Raw genomic sequence first — 18,673 nt, 5'->3', positions numbered from 1 at the left:
CTTAGACGAAAATACCGTTAAATCATTCCTAATAACGGTTTTTCAAGGTCAAAGATTAAAAAGACACTAGAGAGCACATTTTTCATGCGAATGGGGTCATGTTTGGGGTCGTTGGAAAGGTCTTGGAATTTCTGACAAAACTGAACCGGTTCCAATCGGTTTTGAATCAGTGATGAAATGGTTCATAACCAATAAATAATTTTTATACGAAATTCAATTAAATTACTTCTAAGGTGTATTTTGGGAAATATTTTGAGTGATTTTTTAAGGTGGTTCAAATCGGTTGTGAACCAGTAATGAACCGGTTATTTACCGATAAGTAATTTTTGTTCGAATATATAATTTTTATTACTCTTTAAACTATTTTGTGGAATCTATTGAGTGATTTATGAATCAATTCAAATCGGTGGAGTACCAGTAAACGATAAATGATGCGGAAGTACTTTTGAGGTATAGCATCTATGTCACGAGTTCGAGCACTTCGCAAAGCTTGGGACGCTTAGCCACCCCTTTTTTTAAAGTAACTTCTCAAGTTTTCAATATATTTTCTAAGTTTACCACTTTTTTCGGTAATTTCTTAAAGTTTCCTTGCAAAGTTCACAAATCATTTCTAGTTTGTATTTTGAAATCCTTGTCAACTGAAACACAATTTGTAATTTTCCCTCTCTGTGCTGGTAATGTAAGAGCAGAAATGAGCTTACATATGAACTTGTGAGCTATACCATAAAACATAATTAAGATAGAGCTTGTACATGAGAATTGGTCATTAAAACTTGCTGAAGGTTGAGATGACAATCAATGAAGAAGGAGACTATGTGGATGTACGATGTAGGATTCAGGGTAGCATATCAGTTGCCTGGGCATCACCAAAGAAGTTATCTTAGACCCATGAATCCAATTGAAATCTCATGAAATTTTAATTATCCTTCTGAGAATATTTATTCCTTTTGAAGGATTTATCTCAAGTACTGTGTATATTCTATGAGGAATTACTTGCAGGAAAATTCATCAAATTAATAGCCAATTTGAAGTGATTTGTGGTAGTTTTCATTTCAGATGAAATGAAACTAATAAAGTATTTCCAATGTGCTTCATCGGCTTAATTAATAGTACTTTTACTGTTGCACAATTTTCAGAGAGTTTCTATAAGCGGATTGTTGTTAATTGGGAAAAGTGCGGTAGAAAATGAAAAACTTCCCGAGAATTTTTCATAGAGTTAGAGTAAAAGGAAAATAGGAATTCTTAAGCAATAATTCATAGAGGAGAAATGGAAGCTGTGCAGAGGTACAAATGGTCGGCCAATTTATACATAAATGTGCTGAAGGGATAGAAGAATAGTAATCCACTTTGTGGTCGGTTCTTCCTCATTTCCCAGACGCACTTCCGAGGACTTTTGAGTGTTGGTCCCAAATGAAGGTGGACGTTACTGGGTGAACAATATTGGATTATGGGTAAGAAATTGGTTAGGGAATTGGCGATAAATTGAGGGTAAATCACCACAGGAAAAGTTATACGTTTTCGCAACTCATTCGTTATGCATGAGTACACACCTGGAGAGTCAGGACCGATTTAGGAGGCTCTCTTGGTTAACTTCTGAAGGGTGCATAATATGTGACTCAAAGAGCAATTGTTTACGTGACTTGTATTTCAGATAAAAGTTTTAGTAATAAGCTTGTTTTCTCTCGTTCTGTCATTTTTATGTCTCTCTCTCTCTCACATCTTTGAGACTTTCTACGTAGCGCGTACATAACTTTTTCTGTCGTTCTTTATCAAGCAAAGTTTACGGTGAATTTTACGAAATTTTCCACCCTCTTGAGTTTTCCGTTGGAGAGAAATGTTTAGGCAAAATGTGCCAAAAAGGGAAAGTACTCATTTTCCACAAAATAGAACATTAACATATCATTTTGCAATCAAAAGCGGGCATAACGTTTTCCTCCAATTAATTTCAATGTTTTAAATGAGGGTGGATTCTCAATTTAATATTGATTTTGGGGTAAATTGGAAAATTAATCTATCTATTCTTATAGATAGGTTATCGATGAAACTTTATAACGTTAGGAAAACAGCCATTCTTCTCTGGTTTTGCAACCAGTCTGTGTTCTGCTAATTTAACATTTAGTATGTAGGGGAAAGCGCGCTACCTTCAAACGACTCAAGCTTCGGACAATTCAATTTTTTTCTCTATGTTCCTTATGGATTTCATTCATAGCTCTTTTCTGAAAATTTGAAGCATTGGACTAGCTATTAAAATTGGTGGCAGCCAAAATCCCGAAAGCCAAAATCCCGATCGCCAAAATCCCGAAAAGGCCAAAATCCCGAAAGTCAAAATCTCGAAAGCCAAAATCCCGAATGTTCAAAATTCTGAAAGGGATGAAATTATACGGAGGAAAATGTTTAGAATAATTTCCCAAGACATGGAAGATTTCCCTTTGCCTCCAGCAAGCACGAGTGCAATCGTGGGAGTAGCTGTGACACTTTTAAGAATTCGGGATTTTGGCCCATTCAGGATTTTGGCTTTCGAGATTTTGGCCTATTCGGGATTTCGGCTTTCGGGATTTTTATGTTCGGGATTTTGACTTTCGGGATTTTGACCGGGACCCATCGTCCGAAGGTAGCGCGCTTTCCTCTACAGTTGTGGTACGGAGATACTTCATTCACAGCTGGAGTTAAAAAAATTGAAAGATCGAATTTGAAATGAAAGCCAAAGAAAAGTCATATTTACTTTTCGTATTGCCCGTGTGGTGGCTGAAGTACTTTCTGTTAGAATTTAAAACTGTCAATATGCTCAATATGCATCAATCTTTGCAAAATTAGTTATAGGTTATTAACCAGTTCAGTCTTGTCGGAAATTCCAAGACCTTTCTAACGAGCTGAATACGGCACTATTCGGATGAGAAATACGCTTTCTAGAGCTTTCGTAACCATTGAAATTGAAAACCGTTATTAAAAACTAAGAATAATTCAACTGGATAAGGGAAGAGTATCAGCGATCGGCAGTGTTCCTCGGATCGTCAGGTTAACACCGTATTGTTGCTCAAAATCAAATGATTTTTTAAAAATATTAGCTACTTTTTACCAATTAACTCTTACAAGAATGCACAGCATTAGCTCTAATTTAATTTATAAAATCAAATTTCCGTGAGACACCTGATTGAATTCGTGACGATCCGAGGTACAGATTGCAAGTTTGCAATTACACCTAATTTTTATAAATTTATTGTAAAAATTAAAAATTCAAATGCGCAGATATAGGTAAATGGATCACTAATATACCAATTAGCATGCACAAAAATACCAAACAGTAATTTTGATTCTTATATTTTTAACTAAATATCGAGCATGTCTCTTAACATTCCGATCCGGGATGCTCTTCCCTTATATGGACGAAATGTCCGCCTAGATAATCTCTAAAACAAATCAAAAATGAAAAAAAATTGCAGGAAGAGTTTTCGAACAATCCAAAATAAGGTGGAAGGAATCGTGGGTCATGTCATTAATCCCAGGGTCGACTTATGGGGAGTCTCTCGAAGGTTCCAAGTCTTTATGTCTGACCATTTAAATTCTAGTAGGAACAGATGGACGGACGGACGGACGGACAAACAATGTGACGTCAAAAGAATCGAAACTTCATACTTTCAAAATTCTATCAAAGTAAGATCAATTAGGGGATAAAGGACGTAAGGAGTAGGACAAAATGTATATCGTCGATTGCATCGACCGTTGTCGTATCTGCACATCGGCCACTCAGAATATAAATCAAATAACTCGATTTTTCAGAAAAATCTTTTTATTCGCTTTTTCGATATTTCTTTATACCCTACCTTCCTTGTGAATATTAGACTTGAAATTATTTTCAAAGTTATAGAGATTATAAATCTCAAAAATCATATACTCTCTATGTAAAATCTCAGCTTCAAATCGCTCTCCTGTAAAATTTTCCTACTGCGAGTTGTTCGTTTCTTATTCTAAGCGGTCGATATGCTTTGTATTGCATTTCGTGCTAACAACGATACAAACGTCGCTTCTTGTAAGAAATGCTGACAGAAAAGATACACAGTGCAGATATGACAACGGTCGATGCAATCGACGATACCTTAACATAATATTATATATAGAGTATGAGCAATAAAAGAGCAATAAGAATATATTTATCCTCCTATCTAAAACAAATATATTGAAATATTGACAGCAGAGGTATGGGAAGGAATATTATTACAAGCTTTAAATTTTTGTCATAAATATTTTAATGTTTCAAAATATGTTTTTTTATTTTCCTGAATTTCTTCCGGAGTGTCATTGAATTATGTGCAGTGCCAATTTGACGACTTTTGTTGAAGATATTAATGTATAATGAAAGAAATAGCTTATGACACTTTCAGTATCAATATAGTAAGGCGGGGTGACTGGATCGTTTTCCGAAGAGTGCTACTTAAACTCTTGTTTTTGGACTGATGAAATTCTTTTTTACTTCTTCTAAATCCATAGAATTATTCACCGTTTCATTCAGAAACATAATATAAAAAGAAATTATCAAAAATATTAAAGAAAATTTATCAAATAATGATAATATTGAAATAAGTCAGTATGCAGTAACTGGGTCGCCTTTTCGATAATTCACTTTTAATTAAACCTTTGGATTTAAAATACTTTTTCACAAGGAAAAAAATAATAAATGTTTTCAATCAACCAGCTGTCATTAGCGAAAATATCACTGTAAGAAAATTTTTAGTGATGAACCTAACTGATACAAGATTGAAATGAGTCGATTACACTCACTTATTGAATGGATAAAAATATTATTTTTGCTTTTTCTCAAACTTGAATAGTTATATTATGTTGCTGTAATGACTATATTACGAAACTAGAAACAAAAATATTATTTTAAGTGGATTAATCATAAACGATCCAGATAGCGAAGCGCCCGGATTAGCTCACTTGACTATATATGAAATTTGATCACATTTCTTTATAGGAAAAGATAAATTAAACAAATACGTTATTACAATAGATGCGGGTGACTTTGCATCCATGATTTTAGCAAGCTTCTCTTTAATTCTAAATAAGACTTAAGACTGGACTCTTGACCGTACGGGCACTTAAGGATGGTCTAAAGATCATCTTTAAGTGCTAGAATTAACGAGAAGCTTACGAAAAGTAGGGGTGCAAAGCAAAGTCACCGCTTCAGTACAAAGTCAACCGTATCTACGGTACTTGTATTTTATTAGATACATTAAATAAATTTCATTACTTTTTGCGAGACTACAAACAATAACTTCTTCTGCAATAGGTGTTCTATTCATTCGAATTATAAAACAATGTTCGAGCAATGAGTTATAACACTGATTTTGACATGCAATTTAACCGAAATTGAACATATTATGCAAAGATGAAAGCAGTCCGTGATTTCCTGTGAATCGTGAAATATGTCACAAGCATTTTAGAGTTTATATACTGTTCACTGGTTGTGTCACTCAAATTAAACATATCGATAATAAGGTTGGATCAAAATTCAACAATCTACCTTTTAGGGAAAATGGGGTATAAATTGGGATCATTTTTAAATCGGATTTTTAAGAGTTCTCCTCTGTTTTCAACTAGCAATAATCGCACCTCGGATAAACCTCATTGGTTACGATATCGCCTCTGCGCAAAGTTTAAATTGGCAAAGTCGAAAACGAGATCATAAAGAAGTAGTACAAGTCTTAGGATAGTCTTTAGATTTAGATTATCAAAATTCCGAATTACCCCATTTTATGAGAACAATTTAATTCATAGTGAGGTATGACTTTATTTATTTTTTACAAAGAAGTTTTTTCTAGGCTTCTGAGTAAACTGAATTGATAAAAGATTTTGGTCACGCTGCCTTCAAGAAATTATGCTATTTGAAGTAGATTTTTTTTTAATTTTCTGTCATTGTGTTATTCCTTTATAAAGGTGTATTATTCCTAAATATTTTACTAAGCCAAATACCACTCCTCTATTTAAAAGAATCTTCTGTGAGTAGATTTTGCATGACAAAGCACCCCAGCTTTGCGAAGTGTTCCAACTCACGAGAAAGTGCTGTCCGTGTATTATTGTCTCGCATGGTTTTTATGTGCATACCCGTTTACTACCAAAATTAAATTGATTTACAAATTAAGAAGACCATTCAGAAATTAAAGAAATGTTCAAAAAATTACATTATGAGTAACAAGTATATGGACAAATTAAAAGGTAAATCAGTGAAAGGTATACAGTAGAGCCTCGCTATAGGCCATATTTAGTTCCAGATTTGACACTTGGGTCGCACTATAGTCCATGTCATTTTTTTAAAATTATCAACGACTGTTCGTAGTGAAATTGCTCGACGGCTTCCACTTTCTTTGTGATTGTGGTACTTTTCCTCGCTCTCTTCATTATGGATCACAATTATCACAACTACTTAATAAAGTTTGCCAAAAATATTAAAATAATTATGACGACATTGCATGTATCGTACTAAAAAACATAACCTAACTACAAGGGCATGACATTTCCTATGTTGCACATATGTTTATAGCGAGCCGAAAAAACTTTTGAGCTTATTAGCTGTTTTTCTGTTATTGTAGAATGAATTAGCAAAAATACTAATAAAAAATAAAAGCCTATTTAATAACGAAGAGGCAACCGAAAAAACTTAATTGGCAACCTACGTAGTTTTAGAGATATCTCGTGAAATGTGTACAAAAACAGAGAAAAAATTACACTAAAACCGGTCGCATTTTTCAGAGCTAATGTCACCCCCCTGCCTAACTTAAAATCACTGTTTTGAAATCAACGGTCGATAAATTGTGGACTATAGAGCGATGGCCTATAGCGGGGTTCTACTGTATGACTTACGAGTACTTTATCGACTAATTATCGAACATGCCCCATGCAGCCGAGTTTGAAATTTCAAGATTTATCAAAAACAGTTCAAATTTAAATAGGCTCTCCAAAGTGATTAAACTTTGATCATCGAAAAATCGATATCGTAATGTTTTCGGACAGGTGTTTACGGATGAAATATTCACATTGACTATCTCCAAAACATTACTTTATGATTATAATGAAATAACCCGTTAAGTTTTACGCATTCACTGGTAAAAATGAAAGGTTCACTGGGGATCCTTTCAATAGAATCATGGCCTAAAAGGTTCATTTTCATCAAAATGCTAGTATGAAAATGATCTTTCTTTAAAGAATCACGAAAGTGATCCAAATAAAGGATCAAACAAAGTGACCCTTTAAAAGGTTCATCAAATCGATCATTTTAAAAAGATCCCTGTTCCTCGAGAATAATTAACAAAATTAAAGAAGATAAATAGTCAAAAATGCGCGTAAAGTATTTACTCCGATGATAAAATAATGTTTCAAATTGAAAAAATAAATATTTTAAATTATTTACATAATATATTTGCGAAAAAATTTCAAAGCGAACGAAGCGAACCTTTTGAAAGGATCACTAAAATTTGCCAGTGCGCATGCGCACAATCGACGCTGTCGAAAAAGATCACGCCACCTTTCACTCGGCCAGTGCCGAGTGTGACGCGAGCGAGAGAGGAAAGGTCAAGTGACGTGTCAAGTCGTGTTTTTTGTCAGTGCGTTTTAAGTCTTTAATCTCTCTTAAGATATTCATCTAAAGGTAAGTGGCATTGTTCCAGTGCATATGAGTGTAGAATTTTAGTGAAAATTATCAAAGAATACGCAGTGGAGTGCAATGTGTCGATTGTGCAATATCCAAAATGAAATGGCATCATGGCCATCATGGCCGTCATGGTGTTGTGAAAAAATTGAAGTGGATTTATTCTTGGAAAAATCATCGTTTTTACCAATCCATCTCGAAGATATCGTAGTTTGATACGAAATATTCGATATTGACTGATAAAAGCGATGAAATAATCACAAGTGCAAAATAAAAATTAAAAAAGAATGTTTTGTATCAGCCGGACGCCAAACAAAATATTTATGGGGGCTTTTTTGCCCTATTTTTCTTTCTTTTCAGATTCTTCCGGACATCTCTGAAAGTGTGTGGTGTGATTGTGTTTTCGGAGACACTGATTGTTGGACGTTTTGGAGACAAAAAAAAAGGTATCCTGTCCGTCACTGTGGAGTGGGAAATACTGGAAAACCCAGAAGTCTGATTTGTATCTTCACAGAATTCTCCCATCAAACCACCTAATTCTCACCATCCCATCAGTCTTCAACAGAAGAATCTCAGGGTAAGATTTTTATTAGTTTTTTCGATTTTAGGGCAAAATCATATTGACAGTAAATGCTCACCGTATTTTGTTAATTTACAAAATTTTATTGAAATCCTTACACAAATTTTCAATTACCGTATTACGTTATCACATATTCGGTGGCATTAGGTGAAAATAAAATCAGAAAATTAAAAAATAATAATAAAACGAAAATACCAAAAACGGTGAGCAAAAAAACTGTAGGACTTTTTTGCTACAAGTTTTCGTAAAGTTCTTTTGCTCACCGTTTATCACATTTTCGTTTTATTCCTTCAATTTTCTTATATTAATTATATTATAATTGCATATGCTCAGATGTGCATCAAAATTTGCCCATCCTTCAGAGCAAGTTCTGACCGTCCATACGTGAGTATGCCTTCTTATTGTCATTTTAAATTTTATTCAAATATTCAATTTTGTTTCAGAAGAAATTTAACATGGTTGAAATATAAGTTATGACATTTTTCTTAAATATTTTAAAACAAAGTGATCGACAGAATCAGAAAGAATTTTATTCGCCCATTAATACCATTTAGACTTATTTATTTCTCTGATCTTCTACTATTTGTAAACCATGTCATCTTAAATTACGCAGGATTATAGAAAAAACGTTAAAAAGGTATGCACAGAGAAAAAAAATACCCTAGAATCAATACTTTTTTGGGATACTTTTGGTATTAAAAGGGCTCCAATACCTCGTGGTATTAAATTCTAGGGTATTTTGGGATTAAATTCAAGAAAATCTCTGTCATTGATTTAATACCATAAAATCATTAAATTTCAATCGCAATGAGTATTGATTCTATCTTATTTTGGTATTGATTCTATCCCATTCTGGTATTGATTCTATCCCATTTCTATCCCACTTTGGGATTGATTCTATCCCATTTTGGGATTGATTGATTGATTCTATCCCACTCTGGGATTGATTTTCTATCCCACTCTGAGATTGATTCTATCCCACACTGGGATTGATTCTATCCCATCGGGAATAAGAATGTCTTAATAATATAAAACTGATACCATAATCGTAGAATCTATACCTCAGTGGGATAAAATCAATAACCTATTGTCATTTTGGAATCGATTTGGGTAGAAGGATGGTAATGACGTGTCTTGTACGAGTGTTCTGACTTTAAAGCGAAATATGAAGGTGTGCTGTCTTGTGCCTGGTTATTAGTGCAAAAGGGCTGCAGTGGATACAGTGTACACACACGTGTTGTGTAACCTCAAAGAGGATGCTAATTTTTAGCATAAAAGAGGATTTTGTCCACTGCATCTCTACGAATCCGTCAAGGCAATTAATGTGATAAAAAAGTTCCTAAAATTTTAACATTTGGAGAGTAAAGATGACATTTCTCACTCCTCAAATTTCAACAATATTTCCAAAAACATAACGGAATTCATGTGAAATTTACTTTTCTTAAATTAAGATAAAAAACTTTAGAGAATATATCAATTTAATTTATTGTGAAAAACCTTTCTTCACATAACCTAAAATTTTACAGTTTGAACTCAACCGTCGTTCAAATTTGTGTAGTTCAAATTTGATGAACTCGACTGTACCACCCCATAGCAAAATTCCGCAAAAATTCCAATAGAAAACTTGCGTCCAAATGGCTAAATTCGCTGGAATTTGACGCTAAAATTCCACTAAGTTTTCCTATGGAATTTAAAGCCGGAAATTCCATGGAAATCATAGTGCTCCATGGAATTTACTAGTACGACATGCTGGAATTCCAGCGTTAAATTCCGCGGTATTCCGCGGAAGATTTATATGGAAACTCACACGTGAAACGTCCGCGGGATAAGCTGGAAAAAACATATGGAAATTTCCACTATCTTTCCATAGTGTTTTATATGGATTTTTCCACTAGTTTTCTGAAATGTCAAACAAATAAAATGGTGTTGCGGCAACTTTTAGAATTTGTTTCCAAACATTCCGCAAACATTTCTAGTGATTCATGTGGCAATTATAATATAATTAATTATGCGACACTGCGTTTCGTGTAGATAATAATGAAGTGATTACATTAAATAGGTCGCCAACCTAAAATAATACTGTTTTTATGTTAATTAATAAATATTTTCGAAAAAAATTTTTTTTTTTACAAAATATTTTTTTATTGCTTAAAGTGTTAATTCGTTATTGCTGATTTAGTAAAACATATTATAATCCTCGTAATCTTTGCTATTTCTTTAATATTCGGAAGTAAAATCACGAGGTGCATATGACAGCTTCATTTTTTCTCCATTTTATTTTGGTGGAAAAATCCACATAAATTCCACGAGCATTTCCATGGATGTATTCTATATGAAAAATCCAGCATAATTCCATTAAATTTTCCTTGGAACCTATTATGGAAAATTCCTATGGAATTTTTTAAGGCAAATAGTGGAAAATTCCGAGGATTTTTTCGCTTGTTATTCCTATTCCGCTTTCTTTTGCTATGGGGCAGTATCTGTGAGACTTTTCACAATAAGACACTGCAAGTGACTAGATTGCCTAATTCTTGGCTATTTGGGGATTAGTGGAAGACATTCTTTTTCTTCCTCTGAGCTCGGTATTTCTTGTATAACACAACAAAGACCCATGTCGAAAGCCGAGCACTGGGCTCTGAAGAAGGCATGGACATGAACACTTCATGCGGTGAAGGGGAGGTTTGGCAGTGGGACACTTAGGAAGGCTAAATTAAATACCGAAATGGGATAGAATGAATCCCAGAGTGGTATAGAATCAATCCCAGAATGGGATAGAATCAATCCCAAAATGGGATAGAATCAATCCCAGAGTGGGACAGAATCAATCCCATAGTGGGATAGAATCAATCTCAAAATGGGATAGAATCAATCCCAGAATGGGATAGAATCAATCCCAAAATGGGATAGAATCAATCCCAGAGTGGGATAGAATCAATCCCAAAATGGGATAGAATCAATCCCAGAGTGGGATAGAATTAATCCCAGAGTGGGATAGAATCAATCCCAGAGTAGGATAGAATCAATCCCAAAATGGGATAGAATCAATCCCAGAGTGGGATAGAATCAATAACAGAGTGGGATAGAATCAATACCAGAATGGGATAGAATCAATCCCAGTGTGGGATGGAATCAATCCCAGAGTGGGATAGAATCAATCCCAGAGTGGGATAGAATCAATCCCAGACTGGGATAGAATCAATCCCAGAATGGGATAGAATCAATCCTAGAGTGGGATAGAATCAATTCCAAAATGGGATAGAATCAATCCCAGAGTGGGATAGAATCAATCCCAAAATGGGATAGAATCAATCCCAGAGTGGGATAGTATCAATCCCAGAATGGGATAGAATCAATCCCAAAATGGGATAGAATCAATCCCAGAGTGGGATAGTATCAATCCCAGAATGGGATAGAATCAATCCCAGAATGGGATAGAATTAATCCCAGAGTGGGATAGAATCAATCCCAGAATGGGATAGAATCAATCCCAGAGTGGGATAGAAACAATCCCAGAGTGGGATAGAATCAATCCCAGAGTGGGATGGAATCAATCCCAGAATGGGATAGAATCAATCCCAAAATGGGATAGAATCAATCCCAAAATGGGATAGAATCAATCCCAGAGTGGGATAGAATCAATCCCAAAATGGGATAGAATCAATCCCAGAGTGGGATAGAATTAATCCCAGAGTGGGATAGAATCAATCCCAGAGTAGGATAGAATCAATCCCAAAATGGGATAGAATCAATCCCAGAGTGGGATAGAATCAATAACAGAGTGGGATAGAATCAATACCAGAATGGGATAGAATCAATCCCAGTGTGGGATGGAATCAATCCCAGAGTGGGATAGAATCAATCCCAGAGTGGGATAGAATCAATCCCAGACTGGGATAGAATCAATCCCAGAATGGGATAGAATCAATCCTAGAGTGGGATAGAATCAATTCCAAAATGGGATAGAATCAATCCCAGAGTGGGATAGAAACAATCCCAGAGTGGGATAGAATCAATCCCAGAGTGGGATGGAATCAATCCCAGAATGGGATAGAATCAATCCCAAAATGGGATAGAATTAATCCCAGAGTGGGATAGAATCAATCCCAGAATGGGATAGAATCAATCCCAGAGTGGGATAGAAACAATCCCAGAGTGGGATAGAATCAATCCCAGAGTGGGATGGAATCAATTCCAGAATGGGATAGAATCAATCCCAAAATGGGATAGAATCAATCCCAAAATAGGATAGAATCAATCCCAGAGTGGGATAGAATCAATCCCAGAGTGGGATAGAATCAATCCCAGAGTGGGATAGAATCAATCCCAGAGTGGGATAGAATCAATACCAAAATGGGATAGAATCAATACCAAAATAGGATAGAATCAATACCAGAATGGGATAGAATTTATACTGTTTCCTAATAAATAATGACTTTCAAAAATCAATGCTGCAATGGGATTAAATTAATCCCACGATTTCTAAAATTCAATCTCAAATTGAGATAGAAACAATACCATTTCCTCCTCAAAAAATTAATTTCATAAATTTAATACCAATATGTCCTAAAAGTAATCCCAATATTTCTTAACTTTGTTCCAGAAACTAAAATCAATCCCAATATGCACCTATTTTCAAGAAAATTTGGGATAATTTTGGTATTGAAATGGTGGGATTAAAATCAATACCATGGGTATTGAATCTGGATACTTGAAAAATTTTCTCTGTGTGGTTAGAAGTGTAGGAAATATTATTTATTAAAATTGGGTTTATGCTTTGTGTTTCTCTGTTTGCTTTTGGCTATTTTAATAAAAATTCAGCTTTTTCACCATATCTATAGTTATATTTAATTGATATGACAATTGTTAATGCACATGCTCATTTTCCACTCATAATGCTTCGTATAGGATTCTTGGTTGCATTTTTTATGAAATGGTTTAGCAATATTTTGCCTAATGTGGTGCTTGAAATATTTTTTCCTTTACTTTTAGTCTACAACACATTTGATTTTAAAAGTAATCATATAATGTTCATTTCAACACTGACGAGTTTTATACAAATTAATGTTAAATAATTACCATAATTTACTATATGCCAAGAAACTGAAACCTTATATTTCAAAGTGTGTTTGTGATCTGTGAACTGCTAAAAATTTTCATAACAGAATTTTAATAAAATGACAATTTCATTTTACTCCTTGTACCCAGATAGCAGTATAATTCTTCTACTTTTTTGACTCTCGAAATATATTCCTTCTGTCCTTGGAGATCCAAATTCATGAAAGCTTCGATGCTTTCATCACTTTTAAAAACGAATTATAGTTATATTTAATGCAAAAACAAGAGCGAGTTTCAATTTTTGGATATTTCTCTTATTCTTTCTATAAGAATGGGATAAAATCTTTGTGTCTAATGGTGTCTACACACTAGTAGAAATTCTCGTCAAAAATGGAGTTTAAAAAAAAAATTCTGACGTTTCTGCCTACAAGGATAGGGGAAATTTTCTTTAAAAAGGCGTTTTTGAAAGAAATTTCTACTAATGTGTAGACGTCATAAAGCAATATATACCTAAGCTCTATGTTAACAAAAAAAAATCCAGTTTGAGTTCTATAATTGATTACAGATTTGATTATGATTTTTTATTTTCATCAATTTCTGAATATATTTTTTTTACATTCAAATGCAATGGACAATATAACTAATTTAAATTTTACTCATTCTCATTGAATTGTTAAATAAATAAAACTAAATAATTTGTGTATCGTTTCTTAAAATATTCTTGTGTTTGTCATTAAATTACACTTCATGTTGTTGATGCTTTGTATCATGCTCCAACATTATGACCAGCGGACAATAACTTTTGTTTGTAAACATGTTTTCAAAATTTCACATGAGAATGAGAGAGATGACTAGATCTATATCCCACTCACTCTCACTGAAATGTCAAAAACATGTTTACTAAACAAAAGTTATTGTACGTTGGGCATTATGTACATATTTTATTAATTTACTAGTTAGTTGCTTCTTTGCCATCATGCAGTAAAAATTGCTTTGTTTCATAGAGAAATATTTATCCTTTTTTTTTACTTGCAAACCATATAATTATTTTACAACAAAACCATTTTTTCATATTCCCATGTAAAGGAGTTATTTTACGATCCAATTGGCAAGGATGGTTTGTTGCATGGACGGATCAAAAGGTTGCAAAAGAAAAATCGGGAACTCACCGGAACGGGAAAATACAAAAAACGTAAGAATACTCATGATCAAATAACCCACGAGGAAAGTACCCAAATCCAAACGACCGCTGCTGCTGTGGTAGATGAAGATGCTCAGAGAAGAGAGGACGAAAACATTGTTTTTCTCAAAAATGCTTCCGTAACACACCAAAAAGGTGAAATCATCCGACGATTTAAGGAAAACCAGAATCACAGGAAGCGCCACTATCAGACAATTTTGGTTGATTATAGGGAGGTGTTAAAGTTAATGCCAGAGCTGGTAATGATAATTTTATTTTTTTTGTAGTGTTTTATTTCTCATTTTATATAACTAATTTCAGCTACTCTTTGATTTTGAGTCACAATATGGTCCAAAAAATGTTCGTGTTAAACTGACGTCACTTCTTCAGAAAATTGATGAGGAATATCCTTTGTTATCTGATGCCAGGCAAAAAAGGAACAACGAAATCATTGATGGTAAAGATATATATAAATGAAGCCGATATTTTTCTTATACATATTTTTTTTAGAGTGGACGACATCGATCCAAGGATTTTTGAAAGTCCTTTCGTTTTTTCCACCTGTGAACACTGATGCGAACAAGCAAAAAGCAACTATTAAGGACTCCTTGTCGTCTTTTATAATATTCTTTCCACTGGGCACTCCACCTTCGGAAATAATGGACGATATTAATAAAAGAGGTGAAGGAATACAATTCTTCGCGGATGGTTCCAACAAGAAGGCCCTTTCAAACTTCTACTTGAAAGTGGACAACCTCATCTTGAAAATCAAAGCTACAGATTTTATTGATGCATTTGATTTCATTTTTAAAGTTCGTTTCGCTCTCAACATTGATTTTAAAAAATGTCACTCCAATTTCTATAAGTTTATTCAGCATTACATTTATGGAATTTCTCTCCAAAAGATACCAGTTTCTTTAAAATCTGTAGCAGCCCGTTGTAATCTAAACTGAAAAAATCAATTGATAATTCAATAATGTAACTAGTGTAACTAAACATCGTAACCCTCTAAGTTCGATTAAGTCACCCAAAATTTCTTGTTCTTAACCCTATAAGAACGAGACATTTTTTACGGACTGAAAATCGTAAATAGAAATGAAATCGGTAAACGTCTTGCCTCTAATCTTGGAAAGTCCAACACAGCCTTACTTGTTGTATTTTTCACCTCTATGAACGATAGGGACAAAAATAGTGAAAAAAATTAAGTAATTTTTCTGACGATACCAATAATTGATTAATTGTCGCTCTAATGAAAAATATTATGTTTGAATTTTGTAGTTTTCCCAAAATGGTTTTGCTTAAAAATAATTGGAAGTATAAATAATAATTAAAATCAATTTTCAATATGAGAATTTACTAATCGTCATTTTTGAGCTTAATTATTTATTATATAGTATATAGCTAAAGCTTTTACTTTACAATTATGTAAAAAGATAAAAAAAATAACTCTAGGTAGTCAGGAAAAATTATTTTTTTATAGGACACCGGTGTTCCAATCGAACTTAAAGGGTTAAAAGATTAATTCGACTGAGCAATGTATGAAATTAAAAAAGAATTGTCTTTGTAATAAAGTATAATTTAAATAGGCTTTAATTTGTTTTTACTGTTTCTTGATCGATTGTATGGGACGAGTACAATTCAAAAATGGATATATTGAAAGGTTCACAGTGAACCATTTCAAAGGCTCACAGAGAACCATTTTAAAGGTTCATGAGATGATCCATTAAAAAGTTCCTCAAAATGAACCTTTCAAAGCATTAAAATTTGATACTTTCAGGAAGGATCAAAGTGATTTTTTAACGAAGGTTCGAAATGAACCTTTTGAAAAGATGGATCATATTTGATCCCCCAAAAGGATCGCGAAAGGATCAAAATGAACCTTTCATTTTTACCAGTGTTTCTAAACCGTAAATAATACTCTTATGATATTTCAAATTTTATTTTCTTTTGATACAAATTGATGCCAATGTTTCGGAAAATCTATCACAAAAAGAGATTTTTGGTGAATTGTTATCGAACCACAAGTTGTTGAAAATTAAATCTACAAGCTCTGCTATAAACTTTTTTGGAAAAAAAATACACCAATAAATACGTGCTTACGGGTACTTTCGGTGTCAATTGGTGCGACAGGTGCGAGAGATATTTTTCCAGTAGAAAATCTCTGCATCTAAATTTTGCCTGTCATGGAGAGCTTTTCTCCTCCCATTCATTCGTCCTTTTTCGGATTTGCTTAAAAGACTCCCAAAGCTGGATTCAACACAATTAAAGCTGGAAGGTAGTCTCGCGCACTACATGGCAATTTTTCATGATTAATGAATCCTGGGGAGGATTTTTTTTTCCTTCGTGTGACCCCAAACTCCCGGATGCTTGTGTACTTGAAATGGAACCAGGATTTAGGGGATTGTGGGTGAGCTTTTGGTATTTCTGCGCCACATTTTATGAACTTGTCGCTGTTTCGGGCGTGTGTGCAAATGATTTTGGTAAATTGGTGTGGTCAAGCGAAGACTGGATGATTTGCGAAGGGGAGAAGGTCAATGGAAAAAAAGTGCCATTTAACCGCTCCTCTCCTCTTGCTATTTTCGCTGACGACTCCCAGAAAATTATGATTTGGGGAGCTTTTTGCTGATTGAGCCAATTACACAGAAATACCCCAGCAACAACATTTATTCCATCCATTTGACCCGTGCTTAAATATTTCATTCCCTTCTTTTTTGGATCATAACACTTCATACAAAAATCTTTGAGATCTCTTTCAATCATTCAATGTCTGACTGTTCTCTTTGTTACCCTATTGAAAAGAGGATGGGAGCTTTGCGCAAAAGCTCACAAGCGAGTGATTAAAAGACTGCCAGAGCATTGGAATTAAACACCAAATTGGCAATAAGAGAACATGGGTTTGGTAGTAGACAAAAACTATACTTCGTCTCTCAATGGCTTTATATATTTTTCACAGAGATAATTAACTTTGGAAGGCGAACTCGCGAGAGGAAATAAATTTAATATCTTGTGCTCAATTTAATTACTTCCATATCCAGAGAAGTTCTGGGATCGTGAGAATAGCGAGAATTGTATCATTTTTGAAATTCAATAAATTTCTCATGCTATCTTCGACATTTTCTCAGAAAAATTTTCCGCTGCCGTGTGAAAAATCTATCCTTACAATGGAATTAAAGAATCTTTTTATTCGTGCACTTTGAATTTCCCCACCACAGAAAGGCTAAAACTTTAATATTCACACCCTAGGCACACGGAAGCTTTTGCCAATTTCCATGTTTTACTCTATCTCATGGGACCATCTTTGAATATTTCCAATCGAACGCGGACAACAAAGCCATTCAATTGAATTTTCTAGAAGAGCGTCTCCAGGGATGCTTTAGAACCAACTCAGTCTTCAGTAAAATGAACGGGAAGTAATTTATGGGAAGAAAATTGAAATGAGGATCCTTTTGAACGTTAAATTTTAATAATGGGATTTAAATTCTAAAATGTGAAACTTGAATTTTTAAAAGCTTTGGCTCTAGAAGCTTTTCCACCAATTTGGCATTGAATAAATTAGACAAATTAGAGATATCACGAAGTTCATTAATATGTATTCTTTTACTTTGCAAAAGAATTATATTTAAATACGGTTAAACTTTTAGTGATATATTGCTAATTGAGAAATGTGATGCTTTGTATGCAATTATGGTAACTGATGTCGTTTATAAAACATGTATTCTACAATATCTAAATCATATAAAAATTTTTAAATTTGCAGATGCAGAGGTTTGAACTCGAGAAATATTACTCAAAGTTTGTGCAATGAACATTCTTCGCAAAAAAATATAAATTAATAAAATTAAATTACAATAGTATCGTATAAAAATACTAAATTTGCATAAATTTTTCGCGAACTTGTCACATTTTCATGTTGTTCTAGAGTATTTATGTTACTTGGTTTTCAAATTAGTCGTTATTTTTTCGATTTGTTACACGGATAAACCACAAATGGGAAGATATTAACTTCCGGTCAAGGGTGATACAATGCGAAAAACATTATCTATAAAAGTTTTTCCCATTATTCTCTCATTCCCACCTTTCCTTCCAAAACTATGTTTTTTTTTTAAGTTTTCATGAAACGTCCCCAACGATATCTTTCGTTTTTGGATATTTTAAGGGGCGGTGGCGGTCAAAACTCCGAAAGTCAAAATCTCGAAGGGGCATAATTTCGAGAAGA

At 33.8% G+C, this 18,673-nt stretch overlaps 1 protein-coding gene, 1 long non-coding RNA gene and 1 other non-coding gene across 8 annotated transcripts in view; 1 reads left to right on the top strand and 2 right to left on the bottom strand.

Moving 5' to 3' along the window:
* LOC129805260 (dipeptidase 1-like) overlaps nt 1-18,673 on the bottom strand; it is a 64,569-nt gene that overhangs the window by 25,645 nt on the left and 20,251 nt on the right. The gene's annotated exons all lie outside the window — the stretch shown is intronic.
* On the bottom strand, nt 5,480-5,655 carry LOC129808371 (U4 spliceosomal RNA). The gene has a single exon (XR_008752401.1). It is a non-coding gene; the product is annotated as a U4 spliceosomal RNA (small nuclear RNA).
* LOC129805262 (uncharacterized) lies at nt 7,138-16,045 on the top strand. Of its 4 annotated transcripts, none has more exons than XR_008752069.1 (7): nt 7,138-7,642; nt 8,003-8,219; nt 8,556-8,606; nt 8,666-8,859; nt 14,391-14,717; nt 14,779-14,914; nt 14,968-16,045. It is a non-coding gene; the product is annotated as an uncharacterized LOC129805262 (long non-coding RNA). The 4 variants fall into 4 exon arrangements; XR_008752066.1 differs by having other exon boundaries at nt 7,139-7,642; nt 8,669-8,859; nt 14,364-14,717; XR_008752067.1 differs by having other exon boundaries at nt 7,139-7,642; nt 14,364-14,717.

Source organism: Phlebotomus papatasi, chromosome 3 (genome assembly GCF_024763615.1).
Source record: "Phlebotomus papatasi isolate M1 chromosome 3, Ppap_2.1, whole genome shotgun sequence".
NCBI classification, from domain to species: Eukaryota; Metazoa; Arthropoda; class Insecta; order Diptera; family Psychodidae; genus Phlebotomus; species Phlebotomus papatasi.
This window is presented reverse-complemented; position numbering and strand designations above follow the sequence as displayed.